The sequence below is a fragment of the Sus scrofa genome, chromosome 11 (genome assembly GCF_054392235.1).
Source record: "Sus scrofa isolate SSC_HxYL_T2T_F1_AM1 chromosome 11, Sscrofa_HxYL_maternal_Yorkshire_Landrace_v2.0, whole genome shotgun sequence".
NCBI classification, from domain to species: Eukaryota; Metazoa; Chordata; class Mammalia; order Artiodactyla; family Suidae; genus Sus; species Sus scrofa.
Genome location: NC_139393.1, coordinates 15,912,867 through 15,938,660, shown reverse-complemented (window position 1 = coordinate 15,938,660; position 25,794 = coordinate 15,912,867). Strand labels below are relative to the sequence as shown.

The 25,794-nt window shown below is 45.9% G+C and overlaps 1 protein-coding gene across 2 annotated transcripts in view; it reads left to right on the top strand.

Annotated features, from left to right (window-relative positions):
- The window catches only part of FOXO1 (forkhead box O1), a 689,450-nt gene that overhangs the window by 118,457 nt on the left and 545,199 nt on the right, over positions 1-25,794 (top strand). For both annotated transcript variants that reach the window (XR_014818871.1, XR_014818872.1), the window contains exon 2: positions 20,470-20,646. The gene's annotated coding sequence lies outside the window, so the exon portion shown is untranslated. The remainder of the gene's footprint in view (positions 1-20,469; positions 20,647-25,794) is intronic.

The window sequence follows — 25,794 nt, the reverse complement described above, 5'->3', positions numbered from 1 at the left end:
AGAGTGGAATGGTATACGCACCTAGGGGAAGAGCACTTTAGATGGAGCCAAAGGGCAAAGACCTTGTGGTAGGAGTGGTCTTGGAATATTCTGGACATAGCAAGAAGGCCAGTGTGCATTGCTGCAGAGTGAATAAAGGAGAGGGTGGTAAGATATGAGGCCAAGATAAGCAATGTGGTCCTGCCTTATAGCACAGGGAACTATATCCAATCACTTGTGATAGAACATGATGGAAAATAATATGACAAAAAGAAGGTGTATATGTGTATGACTGGGTCTCTTTGCTGTACAGCAGAAATTGGCAGAACACTGTAAATCAACTATAATTAAAAAAATTTTTTTTAAATTATGAGGCCAGAGAGGCAATTGGCATCATGTTAGGTCTTGGAGGCCAAGGTAGGCACGTGGGATTATCTTCTGGGTGATATGGGCTGTGTTGCTCTCCGTGGGAGGGTTTTGAGCTTTGGGTGACATAACCTGGCTGCTATGTGGATTACTACATAGAGACATCAGTGCCTTTGTCATTTCCCCATAGTTTTGTTAATACTTCTTTCCGGGTTCACAGTTGAGGATGACAGTTGTAATGGCCTATGATGGTGCACATACTCTGACCTTGAGGAATTTGGGCTGCCGTCTCGGTCTGAGTGTGGTTTCTCAGCTTTATTGGCCTTGGAACTCTTGTATTCATAAGGGAGCCACCTCCTTTCTGGCTGCCATCCTGTTGCCTTTGAGCCGTCAACATTGGGGTCCGAGGGGCAGAGAAGTGTGCTTGGGTCCAGCTGATGACCTGCAGATCACGGGAGCACGAATGCTCTTATAGGTCAGTTCCCAGGACACAGACCCTGATGCCCAGGCTTGCGTGGGGGACGCTTACTGCAGAGTGCTCTGTGGCCATTACTGGTGAGGGGTAGGGGAGCAGGCCTGGGTAGAAGGAAGTGCTGGCCTGTGAGGCAGTGGCAGCAGAATCCTTGGCCATCCTAAAAGGGGAAGGCCCTTTTGAGTCTTCTCCACTGATGCTTGAGGCCTGGGCCTTAGTAATTTTTACATCATCTGGTCAGTGGTCATGGGAACCCCCTAGAAAGGGATTGTGAACTCGGGCCAAACGTAGTTTCTGGAGAGTGACTCAGCTGTAAGCTCCCAGCAGCCAAGGCCCCAGGCGCCCTGGGCCGTGAGTGTCCCGGTGTTGAAGAGGGGGTCCCCCTCCAGTGGGTCAACTGGAAGAGCCCTTTGAAGATCATCTCCTCCCCTCTAGAAACCACCCTCGTGAAGCTCAAGACACTGAGGCCCCGGCAGTGGTGGTGGTGGGGGGGTGCTCATGTGCTTTATCTGGTCCTCACAGCTTCCGGTGTGAATTACAAAACAAAAACATGACTTTACACTTAGGCCTTATTTTCCAAAGGAAGGAGGGCCTAAAATCTTTATTCTTAATTTTAAAAAGTATTTTCGTATGTCAGCAGATAGTTTGTGGTGGTCATTAGTGCCGTATCTGTTTATTTATTTATTTTCAAGAAACAGCTCTTTTACTTCCAGACAACCACGTGGACTCTTCAGGCGATCCCTGAGTTCACATCCCACCTGTTCCACACCCATGGTTTCTCTCATCGCTGCACACGCTGTTCATTACGATGAAAATCCATTCTATGCCCGAGGCCGTGATAGGAGTCGATTCATAACATTGAGATAGTTGCAACCAACACGAAGGCCATTGCTCAGATAATGTCACTTGCTTTGCCTGGGGGGTTCTGTCTTCCTGACATCACTGTGAAAGGAACATCTCTGACCATCCAGCAGAAATGCTCCATTGCTTGCGAAATATTTTTCCCAAAAAGGAAATAGGATAAGACCAAAACAACCAGGTTTTGTAAAGTGTGGATTGAATTCAGTAAACCAACTGTAAGAAGACATTTTGGAGGCTATGGGGAAAGTAGAATACATTAAAAAATAATATTAAGGAGTTCCTGTTGTGGCTCAGCAGGTAAAGAACCCAACACAGTGTCTGTGAGGATGTGCCTTCCATCCCTGGCCTCGCTCAGGGGGTTAGGATCCAGCATTGCCGTGAGCTATGGTGTGGGTCACAGATGTGGCTCAGATCCTGTGTTGCTGTGGCTGTGGTGTAGGTCAGCAACTTTAGCTCCAATTCCACCCCTCGCCTTGGAACTGCCATATGCCACAAGTGTGGCCCTAACAAGAAAAAAAGAAATAATATTAAGTAATTATTACTACTTTTCTTAGGAGTGACAATGGATCTGTCATCATGTTAAATTTAGGTCTTTATGGATGAAAATCAAAACTGAAATTTACAGGTAAAAATAATATGTAACCTGGGAATTGGCTTAAAATACTCCAGCAAATAAGAGGAATGGATAAGACAAGAATGGCAAAATGTCGATAGCAGTTGGAGCTGGGTTGTGGTATAGGGGTGTTCATTTTTACCATTTTCTTGACTTCTGTGTGTGTTTGAAATTTTCCATAACAAGATGTTAAAAAAATATATATTTTTTTCGTGTCTGGTTTTTAAATTTTCATTTTGCTGGAGAGAAGCTAAAATAAGGGGTTGTCTGGTTCAATACTGCATGTCTGGCAGTATGTGTCCTAGTTTAGAGAGGAGGCATAGGCCAGCCCGCAAAAACGCCCAGCTGGACCCCATCTGGATTTCACTGTGATTGACCTCAAGCTCGGCTAAAGGAAGGGTGGGCAGACAGAGCAGGCAGGCCTGGGTTCAACCCCCCCGCCCCGGCCACTGTCCATAAATAAGTATAACAATCTCTTATAAGTATCATAAATAGAAATAAAATGATCCATTCCATTTTATCCAATAGAATAAAATGATCCGTCTTTTGTGCCCTCTCCATCTAGTTTATAAACTGAGACGTGGGAGTTCCTATTGTGGCTTCGCGGAAATGAATCTGCCTAGCATCCATGAGGACACAGGTTCGATCCTTGGCCTCACTCAGTGGGTTAAAGAAGCCGGCATTGGGGTGAGGTGCGGCATTAAAAAAAAGACAAAGAAAAAAAACCGAGACTTGTTTTGAGGGTTAGAAATAATGCATAGAAAGTATCTCATGTATAATTGATATTTGATAAAATGAGAAGCACTATTAATAAAAAGCTCGAAGGTTCTCGGTCCTAGGAAATCATCCTTTGTCTTGTGTCACAGGAGTGACTCAACCCAGAAGGCTAGAGCCCTGTGGTGGGGGGAGTTTATCTTTGGGAGGAACACGTCTTCATCGCCAGTGTCTTCCATGGGATTCCCCCATCACCCTGAACTTCTCCCCTGTAATCCTTTTATGGAGGGTTATTTACCAGTCTGTCTTGGGCACTTGGGTTAAGAATTCAAAGTACATGTTTCTTTAAAACATGAGGATATGGGTGGTTGGGTTGTTGGGTTGGCCTTGCATTTTTTTTTTTTTTCCCTTTGGGTGGCTAATCAAATAGGAATTACCCAAGGACACTGATTCCTTGGCTGGGGCGCCATCCCCTAAAATGAGAGAACCTGTTCCCTTGGTGTAAATTGGAGGCCAATAATAATAATATTCATAATACCATGCATAAAAGGTTTTTGGGTAATATTTTTCTTACTATTTTTTTTGCTTATAAGTTATAAAAGTAACACAATGTGAAAACCCACCCGATTCTTTTATATTTCATTTGTCTACTTCATAAGTACTTTTTTTGTTTTTAAAAATATGTAATTTGCCCCCCCAGGGGGGCTGTATGTAGATTATGAATATATAAGGGGAAAGGGGCAGGTGGGGGAGTGGTGTGGGCTGGGGCCTCGTCTTCCCTCCTCCACCGTCCCCTGTCCCCTACCCCTGGGGCTGTTTGTCAAAAAAGAATCATAAAAGAATTTTTTAAAAATTTCAAAAATAAAAATATAAAAATATGTTCCTATCATTTCATTTCACTAATGCTAACAGCATTCTTGTGAGCTAGAGAGGTGGGAAATAATATCATTTAGAGACAGAGAAGGTCAAGGTGAAGGACCACATTCCAAACTCAGATCTCACTTCCACCCCAGCGTTTTCGATCCACTAGCTAGACTCAGATTATAATCTACGCAGTGCTCTTGAAGTCACGCCTGGTTAATTTCCCAGCCGACAACCACCGCCGCTCCCCTCCCCCTGGGAATTTCCCAAGGGGAAGCCGGCCGCACTGACTCAGCCAGCCCACACCTCGCAGCCTTCCAGCAGCCCCCACTTCACCCACCTTGATCGTACTTGAAGGAAATCAGAAGTAACACCTCGTTGGGAAAGGGCCAGGCCTCGCCAGAGATGGTACTGCCTCCCACTCAGCAGGAGGTGTCTTGTTCGTGTGGACTCACAGATCAGGTTGAGGTCCCAGAGCTGCTGGGTGGACCACAATTGCCTGGTGGTCTGTGGGTGGTAGACCGTGCGAGTCTGAACCCCCGCTTCTCTGCCTGGGGATGGCAACAGCGAACACAACACCTGTTCCTTTTCCGTGGGGTCCACTTATTTTGTCAGTTCATTTCTGAGGTCAGAGGTCTCAGCTGATAGCCTTTCCTGACTAGCAATGCTTCCCCATTTTCATCCGTGTGAGCTGCGTTTTAATAAGAGCTATCATTTATCAGGCCTATACCCTGCACCAGGCACCGTGCTGGGCGAAGCAGTCATTCTGCCAATAATTATAGAGCCCCTGGGAATAGAGTTGTGAATAAAGCTCTCCCGAAGCTTATAATCCACTGAAGGCGAAGCCACCAAACAACTGCTGTTTGAATGATGACAAGGAGGCAAAGCCCTATGCAGGAAAAGGCCAAGCACACTGGGAGTCTCGACGTGGCGTCACTTCATTTTATTCTCACGTAGCTATGGGAGGTGGAGATTGCTATTCCTCACTTTTCAGACGAGACAACTGATGCTGAGAGAGTTTAAGTAAATTTATTAGTGAAAGCAAGGGCTGGGGTTTGACTTAAGATCTATCTGCTGCCAAGGACTCGGTGTACTCCTCCCCTGTTCTCAGTGCTCAGATACAGAAACAAAAACTCACCATTGCAGGAAGTGTACATCTTCTGTACGTTTCAGTTTAGACACATCATTGTTGTGTTAGACGATCAAAGGTTCTTACCCTCTGAAGGGGCTACAGGGCCTTGTGAAACTTCTGAAACTGGGCGTATTTGAAAGGATATGTGTGTATATTTCTTGGGAGAGGGTCCCTAGATAGTACCATGTTCTCAAAGCGATCAATGACTTTAAGAGTTTGCCAGCCACTGCATTAGTCCATGTATTCATAGCCTGGATCCGGACTTTGGTCTCCACCCATCCCACAAGCAGCTGAACAAACCCAGTGCAAAAAGAGGTGGGTGTTCATTAGTCCCCACATTTTTACAGGAGTCTGTACTGATGATCAGGAGTTCAGCTGCATCTCTGTCTTGCTTTTTCCCTTTTCCTGCCAAGCCCCGTGGTGGGGACAGGTGGGACAGGTGGGGTTGATCTTTCCAGTATATCTCTCCCATGAGTTCAGTGGTGCCCGATAATCCAGCATTTCGGAGAGTTTCCTGGGCTGCCGTAACCAAGTACCTATACAACCTCAGTGGCTTAAATTGACAGAAATGTGTTCTCTCACAGTTCTGGAGTGCAACACCAAGGGGTGGGCAGGACCACGGTCCCTCTGAAGGCTCGAGGCAAGAATCCTTCCTTGCCTCTTCTGGCTTCTGGAAATGTCTGGTATTCCTGGGCTTGTAGCTGCATCACTCCAACTTCTGCTTCTTCATGGGGCTATCTTCCCTCCATCTCTGTGTCTTTCATGGCTTCTAATAAAGACACCAGTTGTTGGATTTAGGGTCCACCCTCATCCTAATTTAACAAATACATCTATAAAGACCTTATTTCCAAACAAGGTCACAGTTTGAGTTTCTAGGGGGTACATGAATTTGGGGGAAGATCCTGTTCAACCTAGTAGAGATGTGTTCTCTGATTTTGTCTTCCGCTAGCCGAATAGGTACTTCTCAGTAAAGGAGCAGTAACATCAGAAGCCTTCTCAGTCGTTCATATGGTGGCTTGAGTGAATGTATTGGATCTTTGTCTAAAAGCAGGTTCTGTTTGGCTGTAGGTATGATGTTGCTGGGTAGCTGGGTGGGGAGGGCATGGGCCTCTCATGGGGAGGGGAGAGTGGTGGCGGGGTGGGGGTGGGGGGGACACCCTGGAGACACCGAGGGCAAGTTTCCTTTACTTGATAGTCTTGCCAAGGATAGATCTGGATATGGAATCCATTCATTTTGTGATACATTCATTCTAAAAGTATTGAATATTTGATATGTGTCAGGCATCGTGAAGACAAAAATATGAATCAGCGATGACTCCTGCCCTAAAGGGACCTGTGGCCCCACAGGGGAGGTTAACAGGCCCAACAAACTCAGTACTGAGAGTCTGAGAGCGGTGACTCTCCCTCCCGTAACACTGAGTGTCCTGCTAGAGTCGAGAGGCAGGGACCCTTGGGCGAATGACTAACCCAGGGGTGAGTCAGGAAGGGCCTTGGGTCCGTGGAGGCATCTGAACTGGATTTCAGGGAGAGGGATGTGGAGAAGTAGGACACAGGCAAGGGGCCCCACAGGACCGGGGCTCCAAGGTAGGGGGCTGAGGTGGATGGGAAATGGCACGCTTTGGCTGGAGCTTAAAGAGCGTGAAGCAGCTGGATTGTGGGGGCCTTGAATGGCAGGCTAAGAGAGTCAGGCTCTAGATTTCAGTGCTAGGGCCGTGAGGAGTCACTGAAGCAGGATTAGTTCTGCTATGAACTAATGAAAGTTATGAAAGGCAGCATCAGTTCGGCTTTAAGAAGGCTCAAAGGAGTTCCTGTTGTGTCTCAATGGTAATGAACCCAACTAGTATCTATGAGGACGCAGGTTCGATCCCTGGCCCTGCTCAGTGGGTTAAGGATCCAGCATTGGCGTGAGCGGTGGTATAGGTCGCAGACATGGCTCAGATCTGGTGTTGCTGTGGCTATGGTATAGGCTGGCAGCTGCTGCTCTGATTTGACTCCTTAGACTGGGAACTTCCACATGCTGTGGGTGCGGCCCTAAAAAGAAAAAAAAAGGAAAAAAAAAAAGGCTCAAAGGACCGTCATGGTTTGATGGGAGGGAGCCATGGACCAGGAGCCATTTATGAAGACACAGGAAAGGGTCCTGGGGAGGCGGGACTAGGCCTGGAAACGGGACAGAGTCCATGTGAATGGGGCAAGGAAATGGATAAATCACCCTGAGACGGAGTACGTAGTGAGGGCAGCCTGGGCAGCTCACTGGGTGATGCCAAGGGCTTTGATTTGCTTTTTTAAGTTGGAAACATTTATTAACCTAGCATTCTTTGTTTAGTCATGGTTTTTTGTTTTGCGGTATATTACACACAAAGGAATATAGTGAGGTTTAGGTAAGTTATGAGTTGAGTAGGTCCGTCTCAACCTACCCCTTACCTCTCGCTCACTCACAGTCATGCCTGTGGGCCCGGTTTCATCCTGGCCCTGCACCGTGTTGTGTGTGTGACCGTTTTCTTGCCCTTTCTTATAATTTGACCGTATCTGCTGGCATCCCTAAAGTATTTGATGGTTTTATTGTTTGGAGCTTTGTAAAAGCGGTATCATACTGTATGTCCTCTTTCTTTCTATTACCTTTGGAGTTCAACCTTATGTTTCTAAAATTCACCTATGGTGGATGGATTTGCCTTTCAAGTAAATGGAAAAGATGATAACTGCTCTTTGGGCATTTCCATCTTGTGGGCAGAAGTCACCTCCGGCTGGTGACGTCCAGGGAGGGAGAAGTCCGAGGCCTGGACGCCCGTGGAAGGCATTTCTGAGGAGCTCGCTTAACCGTCTCTCTGATCCAGTCCTGCCCTAATGAGCTGCTTCTGCGAATGGTGACTGAGGGGCAGGCACCATAGTAACACATTCTGTGCCAGGAGGCTCCCTAAAGGACATTTGCTGGTTTCAAAGCAATTAATAACATTTATTGTGCTCACGGATCTTCAGTCTGGGCAGGGACAGCTCATTTCTGTCCCACTCTGTGTTCAGTGGGGCTGTTTGAAGCCTGGAGGCTAGAATCATCTGGAGCCTCACTCATCCACACTCTGGTGCCTGGGCTAGAAGGGCTCAAACAGCTGAATCTAGCACCGCAGGGGCTCCTTGGGCAGCTCCCCGTCCACGTGGTCTCTGCATTGTCTCTGTCACTGCAGCCTTAGAGGCGAAGCTCCGTATATGGCGGCTCATGGTTACCAAGGAAGACATCTCCAGAGAGTTAGCTGGAAGCTGTGTTGCCTTTTTTTTTTTTTTTTTTAAAAAGAATGTCGTGGAGGGGCTTTGGAGACTTAATTTTATTTATTTTTTCTTTTTGGCCACACTTGGGACATGAGGAATTTCCCAGGCCAGAGATCAAACCTGCAGCACAATAGTGACCTGAGTGGCAGCAGTGACAACACTGGATCCCTAACCCACTGAGCCACAAAGGAATTCCTGTATTGCCTTTTATGACCTAGCCTCAGAAGTCCATTAGCTCTACTCTATTGGTGGAAGAATTACAAAGGTCCACTCAAATTTAAGGTGATGGAATTATAGACCCCCATCTCTCTCTCTCTCTTTTTTTGCTTTTTAGGGCTGTACCTGTAGCATATGGAGGGTCCCAGGCTAGGGGTGGAATTGGAGCTACAGCTGCCGACCTATACCCACAGCCACAGCAATGCTGGATCTGAGCCATGTCTGTGACTTACACCACAGCTCATAACAATATGGGATCATTAACCCACTGAGTGAGGCCAGGGATACTAGTTGGATTCGTTTCCATTGCACCACAAGGAGCTCCTAGACCCCATCTTTTAATGGGGAAGTGTCAACGTCACCCAGTGAGGATGGAGTGTAATGATGTAGCTGTCTTTGGAACACACTGTCCGCCCCAGACTCTGACCTGGAAGAATGAACTGCCTGGAGAGTCTCACAGGAGAACGCTGTGAAGGAGTAGGAATGTGTGTATGAAGAATAATGGCCTGGAAAAGAACCACTCAGACAGCCAGGCCTAGGGTCTAAGATACACCCTCCTGCTTCAGAAACCAAGGCAATGGCATCCATGCACAAAATTGGGCTCTGCTCCCGTGACTGACAGTCACTGTGCAATGGTATTTAATTCAACCCATAAGAATTAATTTTAAGCTTCCATTTCTCATGAGAGGCCATGGTAGATGCCAGCATGAAAGACAGTGTGGTCTTGTTCCCCAGCTGCTTACTGAAAAATCTGGTGGCCACTCAGGAGAGAGCAAGGTGAGAGGAAGTGAAAGAAGGGGAAAAGAGACAAAGGAAGAAAAGAGAAGAAATAAGACTAAATCAGGAGAAGTAAAAGGATGGAGAGGAGAGTTCTTAAAAATTTCCATTTCCGGAGTTCCCGTCGTGGCTCAGTGGTGATGAGCTCGTAACCATAAGGATGTGGATTCAATCCCCAGCCTCACACAGTGGGTTAAGGATCCAGTGTTGCTGTGAGCTGTGCCGTAGGTTGCAGACGCTGCTCGGATCTGGCGTTCATGTGGCTGTGGTGTAGGCTGGTGGCTACAGCTCCGAATGGACCCCTAGCCTGAGAACTTTCATATACTGTGGGTGCAGCTCTTAAAAAAATTTTTTTCCCCATTTCTGTGCAAGTCTCTACTTTTATGTTCCAATTTTTTTTTTTTTTTTCCTTTTTAGCACAGCTCCTGTAGCATATGGAAGTTCCCGGGCTAGGGGTCAAATTGGAGCTGCAGCTGCAAGTCTACACCACAGCCACAGCAGCACCCAAGCTGAGCCACATCTTCGAACTATACTGTGGCTTGCAGCATTGCCGGATCCTTAACTCACTGTGTAAGCCCAGGGATCAAACCCACATCCTCACGGATTCTAGTCAGATTTTTAACCCACTGGGCCACAACAGGAACTCCCACGTTCCCACATAACTTTGGAGTTCTTTTCCCACAACTCTCACATACCCAAAATTTTAACTACTAGGTTCCTAGGAAGAAATTACAGTCATACTTTGTGATGGTGGCATTTTTTAATCTTAAAAACTTGAAGTCTCGAGGCTTCTTTTTGAGGAAAATCTTCAAATACCGCAACTGAATCCTTGCCATTTGTACACCAAGTGGGCACATTTTCTGTTCCTAGTTTCAGCCCCTTGGCACACCATTCTCCAAAACATAGTTTCCTTTGTGCCCCTCTCCTGAGGGCTCTTACAGGTAAATTCACCTGGTTGGATTTGAGCGAGGAAAATGAACCCCTTATTTGCCCTGTGGCCTGGTTCTGTTTTACTGGGGGGGAGGGCCAGTGCTCTGTATCTGTATCTCCACAGGATTTTGACTATGGTCCAAAAAGGGAAGAAGTACAGAGATCCAGCAGTTGGCCCTGGAATCTTGTCCAGGCTCTGTCTCCAGAGCCATCCAGCCAGTTCCATGCCAGCCCTTCCTGCTTCTGCTGGAGGATAAATCCGGGGCCCATCTAAAGTTCCACAGAACTGGTCCTCCAAGGAGGCTTCTGAAATTTCCACTGTTATTTTAAAAACAGTTTTATTGACATACAGTTCACCCATTTTTTTTGTTTGGTTGGGTTTTTTTTTGTTTTTTTAAATTAAAAAAAATTTTTTTTTTTTAAATTTAAGCCATGCCTATGGCGTGTGGGAAGTTCCCAGGCCAGGGATCAAACCTGTACCACAGCAGTGACCTGAACCACTGCAGTGGCAATGCTGTGTCCTCAATCACTAGGCCACCAGGGAACTCCCATTTCACCCATTTAAAGTGCATAATTCAATGGTTTTTAATATATTCGGATGTGCAGCCATCACCACAATCAATTTTAGAGCATTTCATGATCTAAAAAGGAAACCCTATATCCATTGATTTCCACTCCCCATTTCTCCCTAATCACTTCCTTCCACACCCCCTGCCCCCCTCCTCCAGGAGACCACGGATCTACCATAATCTCATAGATCTGTTGATATTTTGGACTTTTCTTACATATGGAATCTATCTGTACATCATGTGGTCCTTTGTGACTGCCTTCTTTCAAGTTTTTCAAGTTTCTTCTATGCTGTAGCATTTATCAGTACTTCATTACTTTTTACTATCAAATACTATATTGCATTTTAGGGATATTTATTTATCCATTCATCAGTTGATGGACATTAATTCCCATTTTTTTTTCTAAGTAATGCTGCTTTAAGCTTTAGTGTACAGATTTTTGTGTGATCATGTTTGTATTTCTCTTGGGTATATACCTAAGAATGGAATTGCTGGAGTTTACGTTACTCTGTGTTTAATGCTTTGAGGAAATGTTGGGCTGTTTTCTAAAGTGACTACAGCGTTTTACATTCCCACTAGCAGTGTAAATGAGGGTTTCAGTTTCTCTACATCATCACCAACCCTTGATATTTCTGCCTATTTTATTACATTCATCCTAGTAGGTGTGACATTATATCTCATTGTGGTTTCGATTTGCATTTCCCTGATGGCTGGTGATTTTGAGAATCTTCTCATGTGCTCACTGACCGTTTGTATATTTTGTATGTCTTTGGGGAAATGGCTCTGCGGATATTTTGCTCATTATTAATTGGGTTACTGATCTTTTATTATTAAATTATAAATGGTTCTTTATGTATTCTAAATAAAGTTCCCTATTAGATATATAATTAGCAACCATTATCTCCCATTTTGTGGATTGTTTTTTCACCTTCTTGGTGCTGTCAGTTTTTGATTTTGGTGATGTCTGACTTTCTGTATTTTAATTGTTCTTTGTTGCTTGTGCTTTTGAAAGTGTCAGAGCTAAGAAACTGTTGCCTAATCCAAGGCCACAAAGATTTATGCCTGTGTTTCTTCTAAGGGTGTGATAGTTTACCTCTGTGTTGGTCTCTGATCTGTTTTGAGTTAATTCCTGTATGGGATGTGAGGAAGAATGCAGCTTCATTCTTTTGCATGTGGCTATCCTGTTTTCCCAGCCACTTTTGTTAAAAGACTGTTCTTTTCTCATTGAAATGTCTGGGCATACATCATTATTTCTTACGGCATGGAAAAAGCAGCAAGGAGAAGTTAAAGAAATTGCAGAGAAATTTCTTGATGAATCTTGGATAGTAATGACTCATGGCAATTGTACTGTGATGGGCCTGTCACAAGCATGATCTCATTTAATCCTCACAAAAACTCTGTGAGGCAGAACATGATTATTCTCACTTTATACATGAAGAAGCCAAGGCTTAGAGAGGTTAAGAAGCTTGCCCAAGGGCCACTGCTAATAATCAGTGGTGTTGGGCTTTGAATCCAGGCTCATCCGACTCCATCACTGCTATGAACAATTACTGGCTCAGGCTGGAAATCACAACAGCAGCGGTGTGTCAGCCTCTATTCTAAACCCATTACCAAGTCATTTTATTTCTACAATAATCACAAAAAGGGTGTATATTCCTTTTATAGCCACAGATGGATGGATACACTGAGAGCCAGAGCATTCAACAAACAGCCCAACCAACAAGGGGTAGAGTTGGGATTTGAACCCAGAGTCTTTGTTTTATGACTGCTATGCTCAACTTTTCAAAGCTTTGTTGCTACAGTTCTTAATTTTCAACTGCAGCTTCTCGGTATGTAGAGTTTTATGACCTATTCATTTGTTATTTTCATAAACAAGTTGCTTTAATTTCACCAGCACTCTCTGTCTCTGGGATTGCTCATTAGAATAGTCTCAAAGAAATTTCCAGGAGGTATTTTTGTCTTAATGAGATGAGCAGTTTTCATAATGCTGAGCATCTGCTTTTCTAAATTAAGAGAGTTTCTTATAATAATGGGGGCATCAATAGTCTATAGGAAACCAACCAGTCCCCACTGTGGATCTCATTTAAGGTAAAATGGATGGCTTTCACCCTTCGGGCTCCTGTCCTTGTTCCTAGCTTGCACAGAAAGAGTAAATGCTGCATTTCAAAAAGCTGACAGATACCATGCTCTCCATTTTCACTCTTTCTTTTGAATCATGAAATGTCACAGTTCATTAATTCCACTTATTCCTTTTGCACATGAAAAAAACAAAGAAACAAACAGAGAAACAAACAAATCCCTGAGTCTCCCAAAGGTTATGAACCTTACCTAGGACTTCTGATCCCAGTCCTGGCTACCTCTTGCTGATGTCAGTATATTTGTTTTTGTTTTCTTGGAAGTGAACTATCCCAAGGTATCTGCTGCGAATGTCTTAATGGTGGAATGTAGAATGATATAATACTTTTCAGCCATTTTATTGTGATTTTACTCCAGATAGTTTTTGTTTAATCAGAACAATATTTCCTAGGTTGCCAGGCAACATACTGAGGGAGTTTCAGGCTTTGTTGCCAGCCAATGAAAGAGAAAAGCCTCTATCTTTTGCTTCCAGAATGAATTTCTCTTCCTCTATCTTTCTAGATTTGTGTTCGCTTTGTGTTGAGGTCAAAGAATTAAATAGGTGTAAAGAAAAAAGTGGGAAAAGCTTTAATTTAATTTAAGAGGAAATTGGCATCTTTTGTTTCGTTCTGGTACCGAAATAAGTGGATAGGTAGATGTCCAATTTGTGTGTGACACCGGATTAGGTTGGGAAAGTTGGCACCTTGCAAAGTTTACATTAAAACTCAACATAGATGTGGACAATTGGAGAAGGAAACACAGCTAATTGAGATCAAATTAAAGGTTTCAGCCACAGAGTAATTTATTTAGGTAACATATGCACCCATCTAAGGAGGGGCTGTGAACTTTGCAGTAGAAGCAGAGGAAAAGATCAGATGCAAGTAAAGCACAAATTCAAATGGAGTAAATTAGGTTGTATTGTTCCCTCACTCTTATCAGTGTGGTTCTAACCCTTTCAACAAGTTTTGTCAAGTTGAGGAATCCTCCATGGGGACAGGAAGGTGGCAGTCCTGGACAAAACAGAAGGAAATGGGAGTTCCCGTTGTGGCGCAGTGGAAACAAATCCAACTAGGGACCATGAGGTAGCAGGTTTGATCCCTGGCCTCACTCAGTGGGTTAAGGATCCAGCGTTGCCATGAGCTGTGGTGTAGGTCGCAGACGTGGCTCGGATCTGGAGTTGCTGTGGCTCTGGCGTAGGCCGGTGGCTACAGCTCCAATTGGAGCCCTAGCCTGGGAACATCCATATGCCGTGGGTGCGGCCCTAAAAAGGACAAAAAAACAAACAAACAAAACAAAACAAAGAAAAAAACCACGCAGAAGAAAATGAATGAATGGTCTGTGATTAGAGGAAAGACTAAAGAAACTGCTGTGTCAAAATGCGGCTGAGCCACAGTGCGTCTTGTCACCCACGGGTGCCTTTTGAGGCATCCCGATGCCGCTGTTGCCCTTTGCAGGTGCCACGTGTTGCTTTCTCTCCCATCACTTCATGTCCCTGACAACCTCAATGTCCCCTTCCAGGAGAAGGGTTAAAGGGTCTCCTTTTCCCCAGGAAGCCCGTTCACTTGTGCTGGTGTCCTGGCCCTTGCAGTGCACATTATCCTACAAGGGGCCAGAGGCCTGTGAAATGCTCCAGGACCTCACATCATACACACCCATTACGCCACTGGTTTCATAAAGGCCCTTTGTCACCCTCCTCTTGACACCTCCCTGCCCTGCCTCCCACCCCCCTACCCCACCGCAGCTCCCTTCTCCGCTTTGGGTCTTAGCCCCTCTTTTTGGATACCTTCTTTTGTCAGATGAAACCCAGATGTTTGGCCCTGTTTACAGCTGCCCCCTCCCCCCACCCCACATCCTGCAGCAGGCATGCACAATGAGTTTCCTTAATAAACAACACTCTTCCGGAATTTCTCTGATCTGATTTCTGCTGCTTCACCTGTGCTAGAGTCACACTTGCCAAGGCTTCCGGTGACTCCCAAGCACCAACAGAAAAGCACCGTTTCCCAAGCTTGATCTTTCATCCATTCACCCAGCAATAAAGCTTGCTGTGCTTGTACCATGCTGCACATGTGAGATGAAGGAAGCCAGCCTTGCTCTCAACACCCTTACATTCTAATAGAGGAGGGGCCGGTAAATAAACACTAGCATCTGGCTCCTGACCCAATCTGAGGATGGGCAGTGGATTGGAAAATGCTTCTAGGACTCCCCGTAACTTGGCTGGGTCATCATTTTTTGGCTTCATAAAGATATGAGGCCTAATCTTCATGTTTTGCCTTTTAATTCAAGCTACTCTTCTGTCTCCTTTGGAGATTTGTTATTCTGTGCTCTCGCCTTTATAATACTCCTTAATACAATGCATATTTTAAAATGTCTGATTTACCCAGATCAAGTTGCAATATCATAAAGAAATGAAAGGTCTTAAGAATGCAGAAAATGAAAGAATTTAAAGGAAGGCAAGAACCAACTATTTTAACAGAAGGAAGGATAGCAAAACAGAACGTTTAACAAGTTAGAATGAGAATCGGGTCTTTATGGGCACATATCATTTCCAGATATTTATGAACATCGGTAGTGGCTGTTCAGGGCTGTTCATTCAGCCAGCTGTGCCAGATGATGGAGCTGGTTGTTTATGCCCAGGATCTGTCCTGATAGGTTGGTGCCAGAGTGGATTTACACAAAGGTAGTCAAGCCTTAGCTTCTCTCTCTCTCTCTCTCTTTTTTTTGGTCATTTTAGGGCTGCACCAAGGCACATGGAGAATTCCCAGGCTAGGGGTCAAATCTGAGCTGTAGCTGCCAGCCTACACCACAGCCACAACACGCCAGATCTGAGCCATGTCTGCGACCTACACCACAGCTCACGGCAACGCCGGATCCTTAACCCACTGAGCGAGGCCAGGGATCGAACCTGCATCCTCATGGATGCTAGCCAGGTTTGTTTCCTCTCAGCCACAATGGGAACTCCAAGCCTTAGCTTCTGAACCCTAAAATAGAGTAGTTCTAGTAGCTTAAGACCACTCCCTTCTTCCGGGTGTCTCCCTCTCTCCACACTTGTCCTTGAATGAGTGGCTGCAGGAAGTTTCACGCTAAGGCAATTGGAATTGGGCAAGTGTTTAGTTTGGGTTAGAGGCATATTTATGAGATCCCCAGTCACTTCTGTGTAGAGTTGAGTATCTCTAGCCCCTCTTCTTTAGGAGTGATTTCCGGAAATACTCCCAATGTTCATTGTGCCAACTCAACCAGTGCTGTGACTGAGCTAATGGGCCCTGGGAACAGGCTCTGAGGCACCCGGTACCAGAAATGTGGGGGTAATGAAAGATAATCAGGGGTGGAAATGGAAGAAACCAGAAGTTATTCTGTGGTAAACTGTTCTTTTATCAGATATGTCAAATTTGAAGCTGAGGATTCAATTCCTATCCATGCTTCATAGTAGTTCTCTACGGGAATATACGTGTATACATGCATGGCTGAATCACTTTGCCGTACAGTGTAAATTAACGCAATGTTGTAAATCAATTATACCCCAATACAATTACATTTAACATTTTTTTCTTTTTTAGGTCTCCACCCATGGCATATGGAAGTTCCCTGGCTAGGGTTGAATCGGAGCTGCACCTGCCGGCCTACACCACAGCCACAGCAAAGCAGGATCCGAGCCACATCTGTGATCTGCGCTGCAGCAACGTGGGATCCTTAACCCACTGAGTGAGGCTGGGGATCGAACCTGCAGCCTCATGGAAACCAGTCAAGTTTGTTACCTCTGGGCCACAGTGGGCACTCCTCCATACTGTTTTCTGTAGTGGCTGCACAGGAAAGCCATTGTTAGAGCACCCTGGAGAGACAGTGGCCAACCAGGTCCGAGAGCTAGTGTATGAGGGATGGCAGACAGCAGAAAATGAAACACAGCTTTGTGACATGTGGAAGACAGCCACCCACTTAGGCCACCCCCCAGGAACAAGAGAGAGCCAAGAACCTCCAAATAATAGAGTTTGGAGGAAGTTGGCCCATGAGTGAAGCGAGTGGTGTTCGATGGGTGGATGTGGGCTGGCACGGCCCTGACGACGAGAGGTCTGTGCTTCACCTTCCAGAACGGGGAGGGGTGTGTGGTGACCTTTGCCTCCTGCCTCCTGCCTGCCTGAGGCTGCAGCCAGATGTCGAACTGAAATGAAAACATCCTTCCAAGGGTATTTCGGGTTCATGATCCAGTTGGCTAGTGGGAGGAAAGGGATATTATCTGATGGCAGATAGTGGTAGCCAATGTCTGAAATTATTACTCATAGAGTCAACATATGCTGGGAATTCCAGGGAGCTGTGTTCCAGAAAGCCTGCATCCCAAGTACTTGACTTCTAGTTTAGGGAAACAATGGGGCCTGGGCAGGATGAGGGTGGAGCTGAATATTCATCTCTAGTCATGATATGACTGGCGCTGGTAGGTCACACCACCGTTCCTCAAAAGCTCGGGGATTCCTTAGAACACCAAACTCTGGAGTAAGAGGCTTACTTTTACTCAACTCGCTTCACAAGTATCTGTGGTGAGCTTGCTCTTGGGAAGCCATTTCGTTCAGAATGGGAAGGTAAAGAGGCAAAAGACGGGGCCCCTTTCCTTAAGGGTTTTGCAGATTTAAGAGGAGGCTTCTAGAGTTCCGTTCTGACAAAGAATGACCTAGCGGGGACTGGCAGCTACTTGTTAGTTCTTTGGAAGCTGGTGTTGGCTGAATTGTGTGAATGACTAGGCGTAAGGATGGATGTTTGGAGTAAGTTAATTTTGGGCTCCAAGAGCTTCTGTTTCATAACAAATCTATTTTCCCTTCACTCTGCCTTTCAGCACATTGAGGCCGGCTGCCTCATGGTCCCTCGTTGAGCAGAAGTACTTTGAACATTCAGTAGAAGTCACGACTCTGTTACTAATCGTGTAGCTATCTATTAAGTACAAAGCTCTCCAGTGGCTCCTTCCAAATTGGTCCACTGCTGCTGGGATGCTGAGGATGGCTGACACAGTAAGGGCGCTTAATCTGGGACCCAGAGCACCAGCTGTTGGGGATTTCGCCAAAGCCAGAGTGTACTTCGGATAACCCTGAGAACGGATACACTGGTTCTGCTCTAGGAGGATATGCTCCTCCCTCAAGAAAGCCAGTTGGGCCAAAACAGTAGAATGTTTTCAGGGCTGTAATGTGAGTAAATTCTGAGACAAATGGCCATGAAGTCAGTGCTTTATCTTCTTCCAAAGCTGAAAACACGAATGCTGTCCTGTGCTTTAAAATTTAATGGCTTGTAGCAACAGGGTGGGACATTCTTACATTATGAGGTATGGACTGTTCTGTACGGGGGTCAGCAGAGCGAGCTGATGTGACTTCGTGTTTGGGGAAAAGGGAGGCATGTCCTAAAACAAAGGACCAGGGAAGTGAATAAAAGTTCCATTAAGGAGTTCCCATCATGGCGCAGTAGTTAATGAATCTGACTAGGAACCATGGGTTGTGGGTTCGATCCCTGGCCTTGCTCAATGGGTTAAGGACCCAGCATTGCCATGAGCTGTGGTGTAGGTCGCAGACATGGCTCGGATCTGGCATTGCTGTGGCTCTGGCGTAGGCCAGTGGCTACAGCTCTGATTAGACCCCTAGCCTGGGAACCTCCATATGCCGAGGGAGCGGCCCAAGAAAAGGCAAAAAGACAAAAAAAAAAGTTCCATTAAAAAATTAGAGTCAGAGTTCCCGTTGTGGCATAGCGAAAATGAATCCGACTAGGATCCATGAGGATATGGGTTCAACCCCTGGACTCTCTCGGTGGGTTGGGGATCTGGTGTTACCGTGAGCTGTGGTATAGGTCGAATATGATGCTTGGATCCTCCGTTGTTGTGGCTGTGGTGTAGGCCAGCAGCTACAGCTCCGATTCAACTCTTAGCCTTGGAACTTCCATATGCTGCAGGTGCAGCCCTAAAAAAAAAAAAAAGTTATAGTCGATGGGGACAAAGACCACCATTTAGCTATAGCATTGCCTCCATAAACTTTGAAATTAAAGAAGCAGGAAGTTCCATTCACGGCTTAGCAGAAATAAATCTGACTAGTATCCATGAGGACGAAGGTTCGATCCCTGGACTAGCTCAGTGGGCTAAGGCTCTGGCGTTGCTGTGAGCTGTGGTGTAGGTCTCAGACATAGCTTGAATCTGGCCTTGACGTTGCTATGCTGTGGTGTAGGCCGGCAGCTACAGCTCTGATTCTACTCCTAGCCTAGGAACCTCCATATGCTGTGGATTCGGCCCTAAAAAGATAAAAAAAAAAAAAAAAAAAGGAAGAAGAAGAAAGAAAGAAAAAGAAATTAAAGGAGCAGAAGTAAGATTTCTGTAGTTCTAAGCCTCTCATTCAATAGGTTTGTGGCGCAACTCCTAAGAAATAGCTAACTCAGCCCAAGAGCACCCAGCTAACAAATATCCAGGCAAATGGACTCTTCTTTGCTCTTACCTGCATTTTAAACTAGTTAGTTTGGTTATTTATATAGTTAAAAGTTAATGCTTATGAGATACAATTTGTTTTGTAGTTCACAAAAGTGATGATAGCAGTAGTTGTTTCTTGAACATATTTAAATTCGTTGTCATATTTGATAAATAACCCTTTAAGTCCCTCAGACATGCTTTTTTTTTTTTTTTTTTTTTTGTCTTTTCTAGGGCCACACCCGTGGCGTATGGAGTTTCCCAGGCTAGGGGTCGAATCGGAGCTGTAGCCACCAGCCTACGCCAGAGCCACAGCAACGCAGGATCTGAGCGGAGTCTGCAACCTACACCACAGCTCACGGCAATGCCGGATCCTTAACCCTCTGAGCGAGGCCAGGGATCGAACCCAAAACCTCATGGTTCCTAGTCGGATGTGTTAACCACTGAGCCACGACGGGAACTCCCTCCTTTTTAAAGAGAGCTTGAAATATCTCCTTCAGTGCCTTGGATGCGCCAAGTGGTCAGAAATTTGTGGTTGCTGATACCTAGTGATGGTGGTGGTGGTGGTGACGGCGATGATGCTGATGATGGTGAAGATGAAGAAGATGATGAAGATGAGGATGATAATGAAGATGGTGATGAAGATAATAAAGATGAAGATGATGGAGATGGAGACAGCTAATGTTCCAAGTGTTCACTGGGCCCCAGGCTCTCTATTCTGTGTCCTGCATTCATTGCCTAATTAAGTCATCTCCACTTTATGAGTCAGGTGCCCTCAGCTCCGTTTCATAAATGAGACTGAGACAGGGACAGGATAAGGAACTAGTCTATGTTCACTTGGTGACTTTGTAGCCACGCTGGGAAAAGTTCCCGTGTGTTTCAGGCTCTAAGGTGTAAGCTCTTGCTTTACTGATTTCATTCTAGTGAACCTTGGCTACTCTCTACTCCCGTCCTCACCTCAATATAAATATCAAGCTATACAAATAAACCAGAGTTCCGTCCCTTCAGACAAAGACGCTGTTGTTGCTCTCGAGGATGGACCTCAGAGATTTAAAACAAAAAGCTAAATTGGGAATCCAGCCTTCTTTTAATGGTGTATGTGCTGCCAGGTCCTGAGGTGTATCTGAAAATGGTGTTTGCTTTGTCATTGATAGACATTTTTTCTCTCCCTCCCCCGCTTTTTTTTAGCCACTGAAAAAAAGAATAGAAAAGAAAGAGTACTGTCCAGTGGGCCAAACAGTTCTGATGCGAAGACTCCAGTTCTGGCCTGATCACCTTCACTCACAAGCTGTGTGGTTAAATCCAAGATACTTGACGTCTATCATGCTGAAAACTCACGGCGATCAGACAGTTTGCCACCACCTGGTAAGGATGTCATGGTGTTTAATGTGGAGACCAAGACGGCTGGTCCCCAAGGGGAACAGGGCAGGGTCTCCAGGGGATGGGGCAGTGGCTATTGTCGAATTATTATTATTAGTCATAACCTGCTGCCATTTATCATCATGGTGTCTTCAGCCTTTTCCTTTTTGAAGCAGGCGTATGTGTGTTATCTCATTGTCTTCTTTCTATTGGACAGCGCGCTATGAAGTGGATGGTGCGGAGATTGTCCCGTTTTCCACTGAAAGTAGTAGAGGCTCAGGAAACTCCACTGACTTGCCAAGAGTTAGTTCACAGTGTGCATTGGGACTTAAGGCTCCTTGGCTGTGAACCTGCTCCATGCTACTGGGTCTGCATCTGTAAAGTCACAATAGTGCCCCGATAGCAAACACCATTTCTAAAACACCGGACTCTGGAAACTAACAAGAAACAAATGGTTTTCAAAGTGAATGATTTAAAATGCATTTGGGGAGTGTCTGTTGTGGTGCAGCAGAAATGAATCCGACGAGGAACCATGAGGCTGTGGGTTCGATCCCTGGCCTTGCTCAGTGGGTTAAGGATCCGGTGTTGCCGTGAGCTGTGGTGTAGGTTGCAGATGTGACTCAGATCCTGCACTGCTGTGGCTGTGGCGTAGGCCAGCAGTCGTAGCTCTGATTCGACCCCTAGCCTGAGAACCTCCATATGCCGTGGGTGTGGCCATAAAAAAAAAAAGAAAAGCAAAAAAATAAATAAATAAAGTAAAATGCATTTGGGCATAAAGTCCTACAAATATGTAATTTATTCTTGCTAGTGAGCCTAGAGATTAAGAGACTTGGGGCGTTATTTTTTCATAACTCTATTTTTAAAAATCTTTTTAAGAAGGAAGGCCTACAGGTTTTTTCTTGTTTCTCTTACAATAGACGTGGATTTGTGTTTTCTTAAGTGATGAAGCATGGTCCTTATGTAAAATTCAAACAATATATAAAAATACAAAGAACCCAAGGTAATCGGCACTCATGGTTGGAAGATCAGCACTCTGTCATGTATTTGTACAGATACTTGGGGCTTCCTAGGTAAAGAGATCTAAGCTAGCAGCCTTTTATAAAGAGAGATAATCACTCCAGATCTTCTTTTACAATACAGATTTTTCCTAACACCCCTTTGCTTAACATGGAGCCCAGCTATGCTTGATAATCGCTTTGTAAAAATAGAGAAGATGAGGACGTCTGGGGCAAGCTGGTGCCATGAAGGGCAAGGAGGCGGGGGTTGTAGGCAATGAAGGAAATAGCTGGTGTGGATGCCCAGGAGCGGGGCTCGTGGGTTCCGTTCAACAAGCTTATCTTGACTTCCTACTCTGGGCCGCATATGAGGGCGCCAGAAAAGGAAAGATTCTATCGCTTGTGGGGTCTCTTGGGCCAGGGATGGCAGATAAGTTTGGAGTCCGGGGTGGGGGGATGATGGTAGAGGTGGATCTGAGTGGGTGGGAGCTGGCGCTGAGGGTGAGGGTGGTCGCCAGAGCCCAGCTCTGGGTGCTAGAGAAGGTTTCCTGGAGGAAGGAGCACCTTCATTGTATCCTGAAGTAATGTGCCTGGTGTAGGAAGGATAAGCCATTCCAGGCAGAAGGAACAGAGTATGAAAAGGCTTGGAGATGCAAGGGATGTGGTGGCTGAGGAGAAGCCACAGTCGGTTCAGTATCATCAGAATGTGTGTGTGTGTGTGTGTGTGTGTGTGTGTGTGTGTGTCTAAGATCAGCCCAACCACGTGGTCTTGGATATGAGGGTAAAGAACTGAACACTTAATCCTGGAAAAGTTGGGCAGAGCAGTTACATGGTAGGTCTGCATCTAGAAAGCTCGCTAGGGCAGCAGGAGGTGAGCAGGTTGGGTGTGAGAAGACTGGATGGGGGTGGGTAGGAGATTGGCCAGAGCCCAAGTGAGCAGCTGGGCAAGGTAGGGTGCTGGTGTGGAGAGGAGGGCTGGCCAGGAATGCAGGGGTTTCAGGGAAGGGGCCACAGGGGCAGAGTGGCAGAGGCTCACCCCAGCGCTCCGGTCAGCCCAGGACCCTGTGCCTTCCAGAGGCTGGGAGCTGAAGAGCCAGGGAGTCTATCTCCTGAGTTTTTTTCTCAGGAGAGCTGAGCCGATGGTGGAGAGAAAGTGTGCTACCTTTATGGAAAAGAGGAAAGAATAAATTTTTTAAAAAAGGACAGAGAACTTTGAAAGAGGAGTGTAGGGAAAATGTGCAAAACTGGCTTGGCTTTGTCCTCAGACTGAATCCAGACACCTGCTAAGAGATGGGAGAGATTTGGAAAGGAGTCTGTGACGGATGCTGGGGGCCCTACCCGGAGAGCAGTCGTTCCCCAGCCGCCAGGACGGATGGCGCCTGACGGCTCTCTGCTGAGTCCCTCTCTGGGATTTGCGGGGCCAAGGTCATGCCCACTCCTTGGGGCAGCCTGCATCCAGCGACTGATCATCACAGAGTACAGAGGATCAGCCGCCTCGACTTAATCTGGGGCACTGCTCCCTCCCCGTGGCTCAGCAGAGGCTTGGGTTCTGGAGCATTAAAGTTCAATGTCTCCGTCCACTCCGCTTCCCCCAGCCCCCCAGGCCTTAACCCAAAGCGCATCCCCAAGGACCTTAAACATCAAGCATGAGAACCGAAGGGAGGGCTCTGAGGGGAAGGAGCCAAAGTGGAGTCTTCTTTTCTCGAAAGAGCTGTGGTAAGAAGCTGTCTTATCCGTGAGGTGGGGGAAGGTCTTCTGTGGGAGTCTGAGGTCTGGAGAGCAGTCTGGCCAAGTCCCTAGAGAACGGGCTTTGACATCAGGCAGACTTGAATTTGAATCCTGCTCTGTTACTCATCAACTCTGGGATTTTCGAGAATGTCACGTCATCTCAGGGGCCGCATCTGTCAAACAAGAAGCTCTCCTTACCTTGCAGTCCTGCTCACCCTACGTACCTGTGTTGTGGGGACAAACAAAATAGCTGTTCTTGCTGTAATTCCTAGTGTTTGGCCCTCGGACAGGTCCTCAGTGGATGTCAAGAAATAACCAGTGAGCGACACTGATGGCAGCTGTCATTCAGGGTGGTGCTGGCAGTCATCCAGGCTTCAGAATTCAAGGAAAGAAGTGTAAAGAATTAAAGGAAAATGTGTCCTGGAAGAAAAGAGGAGGTTATTGCTGCCAGGAGGTGATAGGTTGATCCAAACTACAGATGTCCTAACAAGGGAATTCAGGTCAGAACATTGTACAGCACCTGCTAGGAGTAAGATGCTGGGGAAAGGCCCAACACGATGGCTCTTTTCTGGAGGACTCTAATTACATCTCTGTTAGTGGCTGAAATAATTTATTTCAGGGTATGAAAGCATGTAGAATCATTAAATGAAGTCAGGGCACAGAATGGCTGCTCCAGAGATACTTCCTGAATGAAGTATACTGTATGAAACTGTTCAGGCTGTGAAGTGTCTTAGAGGGAGTAGAATTTCTACCATATTCAAATGAGCGATTTAAAAGTAATGATGATACGCCATAGAAGTCAGCCAGAGGAAGAAGTGGAAATGAACTGGGAAAGAGTGCTTGATACGGGAACATGCTAAAGTCTTAAGGGCTCAGTGACAGGTAGGAGGGCACAAGATAAGGAATTTGAGAGTTCTGAACGGATTTAACCCTTCTTATCTATGCTCCCAGGAGGAGCTATCAGAAGGCGCTAAAGCAAAGCAGGGATGATCTCTAAAGAATTCCGGATTTGTCTTGGAGTCCTTTCTAGGCTGATCCTTGTGGTTCACATCTACTGCCCTGGTTATACGGGCTCCAAGGTTGCATTTCCTGAGCCCAGGCCAGCTGGTAGGAAGCTTTGTCCTGGGGAACCTTTCCTCCCTGGGATTAAGATTGTGACCTGTATCATCCACAGACTGGGTGGACAGAGTTGAGAGGAAGTTAATTATTTTGGATATCTAAGTTCCAGATCCCAGATAAGACTCTAAGCCAGAGATCACAAGTTCGTATGCTCCTGGGGCCGAGGCCTGTCATGTACACGAGGATTTCGGAATTTAAGGAAAGGACATGTAAAGAATTAAAGGAAAATGCATTGTGGAGGAGAGAGGAGGGTATCGCTGCCAGTAGATGAGCAGATCCAAACTACACAGTCCATGGATGTAGGAAACAAGAACGGCGATGCTGTCCTCGAGTGACTACTCTTTCATCCGTGCTGTGGACCACTACTCCGCGGTGGAAGGAAAGCAAGTGCTGATACCCCCGGCAACTCCGGATAAAACTCCAGGGCATTAGGTTGAGCAGAAACGCCCAATCCTACATGTATGTCATGCGTATCACATTCCTGAAATGACAAAATTATAGAAATGGAGAACCGAGGAGCCTTTACCAGGGGGTCAGAGATGGGGCTAGGGTTGGGGTGGAGGTGGCGCTCCTGAGGGATCCTCCTGGTGGTTGAACTGTCAGTATCTGGACTACATCACTGTCAACCTCCTGGTTGAGATGTGGTACCAGAGTTCTGCAAGATGTTACCCCTCAGGGAAACAGTGGACAAGGAACAGGGCATCTCTCTGCATGATTTCTTGCAGTTGCATGTGAGTCTAGTATTTATTATTATTATTATTATCATCATCATCATTTTAATAGTTATTTCCCCAATACAATTTTTTTTTTACTGTACAGATGGTGACCCTGTTACACATACATGTACACATTCTGTTTTCACACATTATCTTGCTCCATTATAAGTGACTAGACATAGTTCCCAGTGCTACACACCAGGATCTCATTGCTAATCCATTCCAAAGGCAATAGTTTGTATTTATTAATCCCAAGCTCCCCAACCACCCCACTCCCCCCCTTGGCAACCATAAGTCTATTCTGCAAGTCCATGATTTTCTTTTCTGTGGAAAGGTTCCTTTGTGCAGAATGTTAGATTCCAGATACACATGGTATTTGTCTTTCTCTTTCTGACCTACTTCACTCAGGATGAGAGTCTCTAGTTCCATCCATGTTGCTGTAAATGGCATTATGTTGTTCTTTTTTATGGCTGAGTAGTATTCCATTGTATATATACACCACATCTTCCTAATCCAATTATCTGTCAATGGACATTTGGGTTGTTTCCATGTCTTGGCAATTGTGAATAGTGCTGCAGTGAACATGCGGGTGCATG